Raw genomic sequence first — 14581 nt, forward strand, 5'->3', positions numbered from 1 at the left:
ACCTGTGGTTTTGGAATGGATGCTACAGTGTAAGAGGACTTTCAAAGGGCACGCCATCTTTATGACTGGTGTAAAAATCACGTCTTATACGTAACTTAAAAATGGGTTTTCAGAATGAAATAAAATAGTTCAGTTTGAGGATTTCCAAGCACTGTAAAGATAAGTCAGGAAAGTCCACTATATTAATTTCAGAGTTTGTGAACTTATTGCTTCTATCTCCTTCTATTGCCTGCAATATATTTGTTACAGGCATCAACATCTGAAAGTGAAATATGTCTCTTTTATATAGAGCATCTAACCAAGAACTGTATAGGTGTTTTATGCTCCTCAGGAGTACTGGAGCAATCAATCTTGCATATTTATGTGTATGTGTATGAATACTGTAGCAAATGGAAAATGAATTAGACACCCGGATTTCTAGATTGAGATATCACAACACCATCCTAAAACAACAAATCACAAAGAAAGCATCCTTCTTTTTGATCTTTTCTACTCTCTATAGGGTATGTCGATCTTATGCTACACTATATTGGTACACCTCCATAGGATGGTCACAAAACAGTGCGTACAAATGAGGGAATACTTAACTTAATCTGAAGTAGTTAAATGATTCCTTTAGCAAATGTGTGTTAGGATTTATGTTCAATGCTAATTTAGGATTGCATACTACAATGTAGGTAAACATCTGAATTTCACCAATTAATCACAAACTAAAATATTACAAAAAAGTTAAGGCATGTGCTGTCATGAAGTCTAAGCATACCATTGCAAAATCCGCCTGTCTATTAAAAGATGAGTTTGGTATTTTGCATGTTATTTTTCACAATAATTGCCTAAATTAAATAACTTAGATAAATTTGTACGGTTTAAAATGGGGTCTATGGGACACTGGTCTAATGTGAAAACAAATACCTTAAAACTTACCCACTTTGAAGTGGCAAATGTTTTTATTTCAGAAAACATTCTGTCCTTGCTTCTGATATACTGTATGTTTATGACAATAAAAATACATTGGAAGTGATAAATTTTATTACAGATACTCTGCACAATTTTTCCTGGAGGTAATGGATTCCTGTTCACATGAGTGGGGATTCACCACACACATGTGTGAAACAGTTTAGTGTGGCATTGCCTTTCTACTTCTTCATAGTTGGGAATATTGTTTTCATAAAACTGAAACTTATTTATCTAAGCCCTGAGAAAAATCTTAACTTAAGTTCTCAAATCACTCTCAAGTGAATAATGGTAAATGCTGAATTCATGGAAAGTGCTACAGGAAAGCACAAACCTGAAGGTGAAAGGATGTCATGGAAGAAGACAGACAATGAGATGAGGAACATAGCTGGACTTCTTATAAAATGGCAACAGTCACAATCTTTTTTCCAAGAGTAACCTGTCCAATCTCAGCACTTAGATCATCGCTTGCTTAGAACAGGTTTAGTTGAAAATGTATATATTTGGTATGTTTTAAGGCTTTTGCTTTAATGTTGATATTTATGAAGTCTGCTTAAATGAACATTGGGCTCACAGTGAGCTGGCATGTATTAGGCAGTATTAATCCCATGTCAGATACTAACTAGACTGGGCACCAGTACGCTCTGAAGTAAGTACAGAGACCAACTGGTAAGAAAAAAGAATAATATATAAAAGTACAAGGATTAAGATAAACAAAGTAAAATCTGAAATGAATTTGGATTTTAGAAGAGGGCACGTAACTTTCTACAGTACTCCAGCAACTGAGCAGAGCCCACAGTGTAAACTAGAAAAAAGTATTTTCTTTCTTTTTAAAAAATATATGTTTCTGCCAGTAAAATGGGGCATAGTCAAACCTATTAATATGTTGTAACTTTTTTTTATTTTAAAATATGTTCATTTGAGTATACCTAGCTAAAAAGTCAGTGTGTGCATAGCGACATATTTAAGCACATTAAAATGCAATGTTAGCCATTATTATGTAAAACAATCATACTCTAAAACATGTCTTTATTATAAAAATTAAAACATTTAAGTATATTACCACTTTGTCACTGATTATAAAGTCAATTCTACCTTCATAAAGCAGTGGCATCAGAGGCATTGTAATGAATTAATAGACTGAAACAGAATTCATTTCATTAAGAATGCAACAAGGTTCCGTTAGTTTTCATCATCTACTATTATGATGAACTACCAACTTTTTCTTCATTTTATTATAAAATTTACCCAATACCACTCCTGCTGCTGATCTTTTTAGTACTATAAATTTTAAGATATTGTATTTTAAATTTTCCTCTTAGTTACATGATTTGCAGTTCTAAAACCTGCTAGTTGTAGTTGTAATTGAATGGACAGACAATGGAGCAACCAAAAACAGTTACACATGTCAGTAAATGACAATTCCTCCAGACCTTCTGCTTAGTTCATTACTCACCCTCTACCTTAACTGAGCTGCCCTGGACAGACTTTCTGAAAAAAGGCAGAGAATACTACCTGATACATTTACTGTATATTATTTAATATCACAAGATATTTTAGAAATCAATCTTTGCGAAACAACCTCTTTAAACAAGTGAAAGTCTGATCCTCCTCAAGTGTGTGACAACTCAAATTACATGGTAAATCTCTCAAAAGTGAATAACTTCATTAGAAATGAGTCATATGTTGTGAAATGCCCTGACTTTTGCTTTATTAATGGGAAATGCTCAGTCCTGAACATTTGCCATCTAAGTTTCCTCCGAGTTTTATTAAACCCCTGCCAATCCTGTACTGCATAACATTTATGTATCCTTAATTTTCGTTTTTGGAGCTAGCTGTAACGCATGCATATGGTTTATGTGACGTTGTACACTTGCGTATGCAATATTTTACATTCTTATATACATTTCTGTTAATGAAAGCATATTGTAGATGAACGTTCAGCACTGAAATCATCAGTTGATGGAATATTAGAGTAGTTTGGCAGGAAAAAGTGTTTTATACCATAAGTAAGTCAAGTACATCTTCTATAGAGTTATATTAATCCAAGTTCATCTTCTTCTTTTCAGTAATGATTGTTCTTGTTGCACACACTTGAAACATAGTGGTTGTTTACAGCAGACTTGCTACCATTTTAACCTGTATAAATCAATATTAGTGATTTTCAACATTTAGCATTTAAGCTTGACTACTTTCTTTTCACCCAATACAGTGTTCTATTAGACCTATCTCCAGTCGTTCATGGCTGTATTGTAATTTTCTTTCCGTCTGGTTATTGTATAATAAGGCCTCTGTGGTCTAATAAGTTTGGTCTAATTCGGCCAATTGTTCAGCTGTGCAAGAACTTCACTGACTGACCATTATTCCACTTTTATTGGCAAGTGTCAACAATAATGGCCTATTACATCTGTTTGCTCTGTATCCACCAGGGATAAGCTTTCTTAACAGCAGCCATTTTCTTATGAGATGTGAGTTAATATTACAGAAAAGATGCCTGGAATAGCTATGGATGGAATTGCTACACTCGGATGGTTTTTATGGCCATACTATGCAATATATCAGTTTTTAACTTTTACAGCCTTTCATGCCATAGTATTTTTTTCTTTGTGTCCCATATTTTAAAAAGCTACCCTATACCCTGCTCACTTGTGCTTTGTACAGGTTTTCTATAAAACATGTTTAAATAGGCTGTTATTTTCTGAAGCAATTTTAAGGTTGTAGGAACATGTGAGCTTCTTCCATTGCTTGTTCCTAAGTGTTCTATAATTTTCAGGTTTTAGTTTTTTCTTTTGTTTCATTTGTACTTTTGTATTTCTTTTAGCAGAGTCATGGTTCCATTCTGCTTCTTCGTTGTTGCCACCAGAGCTGTAGAACAAGACAGGTGTGAAGAAAAGACATCACCGCTGACAGATATCCAATCAGTCATTTGAGCTGGCAAAGTTAAAGTTCTCCTTTAACTCGACTAGCTAAGACATTTGACTTCCATGTGAACGAAGTTGTTAGCCTAATGTCCTTGGAGCTCAGTGGGGACAGCTCATGATGGGAGCACCAGCCATTTGAAAAGAAACAAGTTATTTTGATACCATGACCTAAATTTATAAAGCAGTGAAAGAAGCACCTCACCGTGAAGGTGAAGGCTGTTTGAGGGGAAAGTGTAGCCAAGTGTGGAAGTCCAGCCCCAGACACAGACAGGCACACACCGTTGGTTCCACAAAGCACACATATATTTGCATAAAAGCTCCTGCACCAATCACCCTCTTCTCAAGTCCTTCAAAGGTCCTTCACTGCCTCCCCTCCTCTCCACCGAGTTCTGTCCTCTTCCTCCTGACTGCAGCCCTCGATTGGAGGGAGGCGGCCCCTTTTATGTCCACCCGGAAGGGCTAATGTCCGAGGCTCCACAGTTATCTGGGCACCCCCTGGCAGTGGCCACGGGCCTTTACAGGGTTGAGCTTTCATGCTGCCCTCTTGTGGTCCTGGGAAGGCAGAGTGCCTCTCCTGGTCCGTCCAGGTGTCGTGACTGGGCACAGACCCCAGCCGACCACCACAAGAGCTTAAATGGAACATGGTTGCTGATGAAGAACACCAGCATAGTCAAAACCCTAACTGACCACTTGATTGCCTTTCATGCAGGGCGAGGAAACAAGTTTTGCCCTTTTCAGAGTGCCAGATGTCATTATTCTTATTCTCTTTTGTTTCCAAATATCCCTGTTCAAAGTCTGTTTGCATTTCCCACCAGTATAATCAACTACTAGATGACTAAAGCACCTCTCAGACGAGTTTAATTAGTTTACTATTTCTTTGAGCCAAATTTCTCTATTTCTTCTCTTATATTCTCTTTGTTAACACATTTCTTCAGTGCAACAATACTTACTACTACATAATTCAATAAAAATAATAATAATAATTAGTTAAATTTATGTACAACTTTTCTTGCTACTCAAAGCGCTTAAACAGAGGGGACACTTCATCAACCACTAATGTGTAGCACCCACCTGGATAATGTGATGGCAGCCATTACTGTGCCAGTACGCTCCGCACACATTTAGCTATTAGGTAGTGAAGTGGTGAGAGACATTGCTAGTTAGAGAGAGGGGTTGTTTAGGGGGCCAGAATGGTCAGGGTCATGATGGGCAATTTAGCCATGATATTGGGATAAACTCTACTCTTTTCAAAGAATGCTTTGGGATTTTTAATGACCAGAGAGTCAGGACCTCAGTTTTACATCTCATGCAAAGGAGGACACAATTTTTACAGCACAGTGTCCCCTTCACTGCATTGGGGCATTGGGATCCACACACAGAAGACTGGATAAGCCCCCAACCCACTGGTCTCACCAACACCTTTTCCAGCTGCAACCTTAGCTTTTCCTGAATGGTCTCCCATCCAAGTTAGCTTCAGTTGGATGACCTGTTCTGAAGTGCTTGTGGCATGGCTGCTAACACCATATCTGTTTATGGACTTAAATTAATGAAGGCGGAGCTTCTAAAAATAACAGACCCCTGACCCATCATTTTATTACAATAATTAAAAATATTCTCAAATATTAGTGTGCAAAACTTTTAACTCATACAATAAAATGATTTTAAAGCAAGTAATCTGGGAAGTGTTCATTTGTGCAGGAAAACAAAAACTATATAAAACTAAATAAACATTGATACAACAAAAAGTACGAAGAATGTCATGTAATTTAAAAACAAGTCAGAGTTTTGTGTGGCCTCCTGTAGAATGTAAAACTAAAGCAATTTGCTTTGGTCCAGTGGTATATCATTTTTTTATGATTTGCCGTAACTTTTCTTCTAACCTTAACTAATTTTGCTCTTTTCCCTGTCCATGAATGGTTCAGTTATATTGTGGTCTACGCTCTGTCCAGATTGCCACCTATAAAATGAAATTTCTTGCATGGCCAAATACCTTTACTTATGTGCTGCATGTCTATAGATTTCTAAACATATTAGCTTCTAATGCTCGAATTCAAGATTCCTTTTTATATCTGGAAGTAATTGAAAAATGAGTTGGGAAGTGCTTAGCATATATAACTTAAGTATGCAAGAGGAAGTATGGTTAAAGAAACAGAATGGGTGTAAGTTGATGATGTTTTATACTAAGTAGTAGAAACATACAACTGAGAGCAAAAAGACACAAAATAAAACTTAGAAACTAACAAGGGACAACTGAATACTCAAGGGTGACAGAGAGGATTGAACAATGAAAAATATAAAGCAAAAATGACAAACTATAGGCAATTAATATGAACTAATGTAAAAATGTAATGATATATACTGTACAAAAACAGGGCAATGCCCAATTAGTAATTTAAGAGATACCTATTAATAAAACAATTGAAAACTAAAACTAATATATGATTTAAAAATAAAAAGTAGTTATCAATGGCTGTAAGAACTGAGTGAACAATGAGGGTGAGTAGTTTATACTATGTAATTAATACATAGGTGGGAACTTAGGAAAAACACACATAATCAAAATGAGATATTAACAAGGGACAACTGAATAGTCAGAGTTTACAGAAGGGATTGAACAATGGAAAATATGAATTAAAAATGACAAATGATTGGCAATTAATTTGATTAACAAAGATGCAGATAAAGAAGATGTAAAAAATGCAATATATACTGTACAAAAACAGGATAATGCCCAATTAGTAATTTAAGAGCTACCTAATAATAAAATAACTGCAAAGTAAACTTTATATACTAGCTGTGTAAGCCTGGGCTGTAAAAAGCCTGGGCTCCTAGAATCCATGAATTCTGGCATTTCAATCAATCAATCGCATTGGTTTTGCATTAGCGGCTAAGCGAGGTTCTCTTTCCTTGGAGGTTTTGTTTTGCTGACATGCTCGCCTCCGTTGTCTATCTGCAGGTAAGCGAGTTTCTCTCTCCTCGGAGGTTTCATTTTGTCGATGCGCTCGCCTGGCTTGTATATTAATGGCTAAGCAAGTTTCTCTTTTGTCGCCAGTTTCACTTTGAAGACGGAGTCGCTTTCTTTGAGCGTCATGCTGTAGCCTCACACTTCCGGACTGCCTTGCACTTTTGGGCCGGACAGACAGACACACACACTTCCACAAGTAGACATTTATATTTAAGATGATTTAAAATTTTAAAATGTAGTTATCAATAGCTGTAAAAACTGAGTGAAGAGTGGTAAGTAAAATAAGGTAAAGAGTAAAGCTGTTCATGACCTTTGAAAATGAACTAATGCCTAATGGCTGTAGAAGTGAGTGATGGCAAATGGACTCTTACACAAAGAATACGTCCGATTGATTTTGTAGAAGCAAATCCTGTAGTAATAAATGGATTCAGAATGCTTCACTGTTCTTTTGTCTTTAACCAGTTTAGAAGTTTTCCTGTTTTTTTGAAATTCTTGTGTTTATTTGAGGGGCTAGTTGCTGTTCTTTATAATACTTCTTGAGCTTCTGTAAAAACCTAAATGTCTCCCTTTGGAGAAATAAAGTTCTATCTATCTATCTATCTATCTATCTATCTATCTATCTATCTATCTATCTATCTATCTATCTATCTATCTATCTATCTATCTATCTATCTATCTATCTATCTATCTATCTATCTATCAACCCAAATCATAGTTGATTTACTTTTACATAGGTCTTCATTTTGTGTCAAATACTCACATAGTCAAATCACAAACTGACTGATAATTAAACATGTTGAATTTAGGAAAATATTACTCTCAGAACAGTTTAAGGCTGGCTGTTTATAACTAATTCTGGTTAGTTTAATATGCTCACAATAACATTTGATAATGTAAGATATAATATTAGTTAAACAAACCAGATAGAGTTAGAGGAGCTTATATTTTTTACTGTTACATTTAATGCATCTCCTTTGTGCTAACCACATTCTTGTAAACACTGCTGGAACTTTCAAAACATAAAATCAGCTCTGTAAAGGTCTATGTCAAGTTTTAGACAAGTTGTTATTAACATATTGGATGGCATTTGATTATTAAATGTCAGGATTGCATTGGGTGTTTGTGTGATTTTATTTTTGTATTTGGGGATATTTTAATGTTACAGAAGTGACATTGTCATGTTGCTTTTTTGTGTGGGTGTTTTCTTTTGGACATGGTCTTGAGCCACTTTTTGCACAATATCATTATATTATCTCCATAAAAGATGTCCACGAGCTGAGAGAAAGGTCTGGACAATAAGACTTTCTTTTTGGAATGAATTGTTTAAGAAAACAAACAGGGAATTTAGCTCTTGTGGTCTGCTAGATTTTTGACTTTGTATTCTGGTTAACATTTTGATTTTAGAAAAAAGATTACTCGGATTCATGTGGTATTGACTCCTGCCTGTTTTCAGAAAATTGATAGCTCATCTCTGTTGTAATCTTAAGAAATTCCCTCTGACTGAACTTTTTATCTATTCAAAATGACCATAACATTTCATTGCCTATTGTCTATTCACTCGTGTGGTGGGTTAGTTATCAGCACAACCTCTCCCTCTCTCTATTTACTTTTCCTCTTAAACCTAGATAGACTTTGTGGCATAACAAAATTTGATCATACTGAATTTCTCTTGATTCTTCCAAAGCTGCAATAATCAAATGCTCCTGGGCCAGGTACACTGTAGAAATCATTCTTCAGACACCACTCATAAGTGATATTAGACCATGCTTGCCTTTATACACAAACCTATAAAAGCTTACACTGTAGAGAGGCCATACGTGACTCTAAATTTTTTGTGCATCATTTTTAAAGCTGCAACTAATTTTTGTTTTTTAAAATGTCTTCTGTATTTCTGCCAGCTTCCCTAAATTATTTTTAGCTATTTTTTGACAAGTCAGTTTAATTATAAGAAAACAGCCACAACTATTTTTACATAACAAATGCTTTTCTCCAAACTCTCAACACATGTAACTCCTTAGTCGTTGTTCAAGGGCTCCTTTTTTGTACTGGAAAACTGTAAGACCCCAGGCTCCCTTCACTCAGACACCAGAATGATCCAAAGTAGAGAGAATACTTACATGCTTCACAATATCTTTTTCCTTTCCTTGAATCACTACTTCATCATTATTACAATATATAATGCACACGTTCCCAGAAAAGTAATGTAGTGTTTGAATTTGTTATCTAAAATGAATAATTTGTTTTCATTTCAGGAGAGTTGTTATTAATAAAACCACCTAAAAGTGTTGGTTAGCCAATCATACAGTCTGACTTAAATTATATTATAATGCTAATTTATCATGTGCTTGGGAATGTTAAACTATAATTCATTTAAAAGATAGTGTTTATCAACTATTTTAGTCGCACATTAAAATACCTCCATGATAATGAATATATGTATGTGCATAAGACAGATTGTTACTTGGGAAGCATTTATTTCAATGTGAACATTAGCAATAAGAGTTTAAGGCACCTGTCTTTTACAGAAAAAGTAGCTAAGAAAGTAAGTAGGTCCTATTCTTAAAAATTTGTAGATAGTGTGGTCTAATGGCCAGGAATATGCACTTGAATCCTCAAGGCTTCATCCAACATATCTGTTTGTTTCGCTGAATTCATTCAATTTAACTAAAGTATAAGCAGAAAAATATCACTCCACGCACCCAACACCATGCATTCTTCCCACTTGTCCCAAGTGAGCCAGACCGGATCCCTTCCTCTCTCCCTCCATTTTCAGCTCCAAAGGCCTGTGTACCTCCTTGTTTGCTTCAGCGACACAGTTTAATGTCTTCATTCTTGTGGCTGATAATATTCCACATGTTTTCAGTGATTTATGCTGTTTACTATGTGAAATTTCAAACAATGGCAGTTAAGCATAATGGTAAATTAACATGTTTTGCAAAATGCTCCTAAAAGCAAACGAGTTGTGATGAGTTTAGTTAATTTTCACAAAAATATGTGTAACTAACAGCAAAAGTGAATAGTGAATAGGGTCCGCAGGAACCTAAACCAGTTTTCCAATAGGGTTAATGCTTTAGCGTTTCTAAATAAAATCAGATCTTCAACGATGGGCAATGTGAAAGAATGGGGTTTGTTTGGTTTCAATCATTACAAGTAAAGTGGCATCACCTGTGAGGGTGGAGTTTTATAAGTTTAACATAAGTTTATGAAAAGCAAAACAAAATTTTTTATTTGTTCACTCAGTTGCTCTTTATCCAATATTATGTTTTGTCTTTAGACCAAAAATTTGCAATAATGAAGGGGGTATATACTTTTCAACAGTACTGTATATTATAATTTTGTTTTCTCTGTAAAGTGCATATTTATCATTCATGTTGTTAATGCTGCTGTGTAAAACAAAGATGAATATTAATGTCTGGATGTTTCAAGACTCCAGAGACAATATTTTTAACCAGCTAAAGTCTACTGAAGCCCTTGAGGAGACAAACTGCAGTAATCTAAACTCAGAGGTAATCACAGTATGACAATTTATTTATGCATTCAAAAATTATAGATTGAGTTTCTTTAAAAGATAATATGATTAAATATTAACAGCAGCTAAAATGAAAAATGCATTTTTCACGTCACTAGGTAATGGTGGTCACAAAGGAGAATGAAAGCACTTGACAGGATCTGAGATTAAAAAAAAAATCAGCTTGTCATTAGTATCTGCCCTTAATATACTACTAGATAAATTAAAATGTCAAATAATCAGACGTCTGTTATCAATACAAATATCTCAGATTACTTCACTAAGCTTTTTAGCCGAATGTATACACTATATACATGATATTGACCTTAATGTATATTTGTGATGGAGTCTTTAAGTCAACAATATAATTACCTCACCACAATCTAGAATACTCTAATTCCATTAAGAAAAAGAAAGTAAAATAGATTTAAATTTATACTATTTGATTTTTATAACTTATTTAGAATATATTTTAACTTTCAACAACTCATAATTGAAATATATATTAAAAAATATGACCAGCAGTCCATTATTTTTAGACAATTAAAAGGCTACTTGTTAATATCACCTGATATTAACAAAAGTTAAGTTAAAGAAAAGTGAGAGAAAAACATTATCAAGAAAAAAATATGCCTTTTACTCGTGCATATCCAAGATGCTTCAACAAGCAGAAGATAAATTTACCAGCAGTATTTACCACATTGTTGCTAAATAATCCCGAGGTCCTCTAATGTTCCATTTTATTTTCCAAAAGAGCGTTTTTCAGAAGTGGTTTATTTAACAACATTATAGTAAAAAATACATGTGTTTGGAATGTTGTGGGCATTGTAGGATTTTTACTGTTGTCACACACATGCGCTTAGTGGACAGGCAAAGCGTCCAACATGGGGTGTAAAAGACAACAGAAAAAGGGTTGGTAATGAGCATTAATGCCTTTTCTCCATCACTCTTTCAGAACCATGGACGACTATGACAGAACTTGTCACTTCCCTTCCTTTGCAGATGCAGATGCAGATGACCTTACTTCCGTCCCGTCTTGATGACCTCACTTCCTTCTCATACTGGCGGCATCAATTTTCATTTCCTGCTGTTTCTGTATAAAACCAAGCTGTTTTACAATACTCATTTGTTTTTTGTTATTTTACAATATATGGGGCAAATCCCCAAATCTTGGTTTTGTTTCGACTCCAATCATTCACACTGTATAGTAGATCTTATAATAACTGCAAAACTGCTTCATAACATTTCTGTCTGCATATGCTAACCTATTTATTAAAGAAAGTGTTCTAAATATAAAAATGCATTAAACCTGCTATTTCCTTATCAATAAGTTTTATTTCTATCACTTTTGTTCTGTCCCAGCAATGGAATACTTGTAGCACCTGTGACATGCACAGACCATTCGGTGGGCTGTAGCTCAAAAAGAGAAAAGGAGCACTACTGGACAGGATTTGCAAAATTTTTATTCTGGATACAAATTAGTACCCACTTTTATTTCCATGGCATTTTTTTTAGTTCATGGGAAACTTGGATTTTATTTCAAATGGAATTATAAATTTCAAAACCTTGGTAGAACAAGATTGCTGATTATGTTAGATTATCAGAAAAAACATTACAAACCTTCTACTGTACATATACCTTTTTTCTTACATACCACTTCCTAAGAGACAAAGGAGCAAATAAAAGAATTCTCGTCTAATTATTTAAATTCCAAATGCAGTTTCTTTCATTTTTAGCACATTAAATTAAAGTTTTTTTCCCCCCATAAACTGCCCATTGTGGTTCAAATATTTGGGAGACCACTAGAACGAACGATCTGGTATTACATACCTGTATTATCACTACATTCTGTGTATTAGACTTTCACCAAGTAAAAGTAAAACAAACATGAAGTACAATATAAAATGAGTTTATATGTACTCTATATTTCTCAGTAACAATCACAAAATAAAAATACCCTTTAGCTTTCTATGTGTGTCAGCTTTTGTATTTCATTGACAAATCTTCCTTTTGCATTCAATGTTTTAATAACAGTTTATCATTAATGGAAAAATCCTTTTCTTTTAACATAAGCAGAATATTTGAGAGGCATTCTTCTCCATATACAGTAGTTCTCTGAGTTTGGATATAACTGAATTGAGCTTGGAAGAATTTTTTCCAGTACTTGCCACTGATATGAAGTTCAAACCTGGCCCATACCTAAAACCCAAACCACTCAAATGGTATTGCTATGTCTGAAACCCAAACTTGAATTTGACCACTCTGTTTTACTTTAAGAGTAAACAAACACACATATATACACAGAGATCACAGGCTCCCATAGTTTATTGATGCTATACTTACTTGTAATGTGTTTGAGTTGACAGGCAGAAAATGCTGTGTTTTATCAAAACCTGTTATTTTATAAATCAGTAATACTTTTTGAAATTAATGAGTGGCTAATAACTAATTGACTGTTCTTAAAGTTGGCATTATAAACAAAGTAAATGTATACTTCTAGTTCACAAACATTGCAGCTAACTTCTGTGTCGTAATATCACACAAACCAATACAACCAGCACACAAATATTTATTTTACATTCTTTGTAAATTAACAACCATCAATAAATATCACAGACCATACTTTTATTTTTATATGGGAAAGTAAACAGTTGTAAACTTTGGCTTTTGACCTCCTCATTACATCTCTCAATAAGCCTGGGTTTATTACAGCAATGAGTACCTACTACTCAGAATTTTTAGATTATTAGCATATTAGGACAGTTTCGATGAGAACAGGCTATTCAGCCCAACAAGCTCATAAATTCTGTTCACCTATTTTCTAACTTTTAAATTATCCAGAGTGTTACTATCTACAACACTAATTAACTTATTTCATGTGTCTGAGGTTCTCAGTTTGAAGAAAAAACCCAAGATTGTGAGAAATCTACCATAAACAAGTTTCTGTCTCCCTCACTATGTTCTTGTTTATTTTAAAATAATTGTGGATCCACTGTCTTAATTCTCTTTCATAATTTTATACAGTAAAATCATGTTACCTTTTAACCTCCTTTTGTTAAACTAAAAGGTTGAGGCTCATCAGTTTTCCCTCATGCCTTGCTGTTCTTTAATCAGGTAAGTCGCTCTCTTCTGGTCTTTCTTAAGAGCTGCTATGTCCTTTCCGTTATATGGTTGAACAAAACTGCACAAAGTACTCCAGATGAGGCCTCACTAGTTCACTAGTTCAGAATGTTAAACATAACATCTTTTGACTTTTGCTCTACACATCATGCTATATACAGTTTATACAGTTTATTTTTTGTATAGCCCAAAATCACACAGGAAGTGCCGCAATGGGCTTTAACAGGCCCTGCCTTTTGACAGCCCCCCAGCCTTGACTCTCTGAGAAGACAAGGAAAAACTCCCAAAAAAAACCTTTTAGGGAAAAATGGAAGAAACCTGGAAAGGCAGTTCAAAGAGAGACCCTTTCCAGGTAGGTTGGGCGTGCAGTGGGTGTCAAAAGTAGGGGGTCAATACAATACAATACACAGAACAGAACAATTCCTTAATACAGCATAATAATAAAAATTTTAGAAGTACGGTTTAACAGTAGATGATATGACAAAATTAGGTTTGGATATTTTTAGAGTCCTGGAGACCTCATCCATCTAGCTGCCTCCCCATTTGGCCATGCCACGGCTGAAACGTTGCTCCGATGAAAGGACCCTCTTTCCCATGATTCCTGTGATCCTCCATCAGGGATGACTTTACCATAGGCAGGCAAACAACTTGGCAAGTGGGCCGTGGCACCAATTGCCACATTTGAGTACCGAGAAAAGAAACAGAATAGGTGAGGGTTAGTATTCAAATATAATTATCATGTTACTTATGTTATAGTGCTAATGACTAACAACAGAGATGCAGTATGTACAGTTAATCAGCAGCTCTAGTCAGGATATGCTAAACTGAAGTAGTGAGTCTTCAGCCGAGATTTAAAGGCTGAGACTGAAGGGGCATCTCTTATGGAAGCAGGAAGACCATTCCACAGTTTAGGGGCCCTGTAACTAAAAGCTCGACCTCCCACTGTTATTTTATTAATCCTTGGAATCCTAAGCAGGCCGGCATCTTGAGATCTTAATGTGCGCTCAGGTTTGTAAGTCATGATAAGTTCAGACAAGTAAGCGGACCTTGGCCATTTAATGCTTTATATGTTAAAAGGAGGATTTTGAAATCTGCCCTAAACTTAACTGGGAG

Source organism: Polypterus senegalus, chromosome 4 (assembly GCF_016835505.1).
Source record: "Polypterus senegalus isolate Bchr_013 chromosome 4, ASM1683550v1, whole genome shotgun sequence".
Classification (NCBI taxonomy): domain Eukaryota; kingdom Metazoa; phylum Chordata; class Cladistia; order Polypteriformes; family Polypteridae; genus Polypterus; species Polypterus senegalus.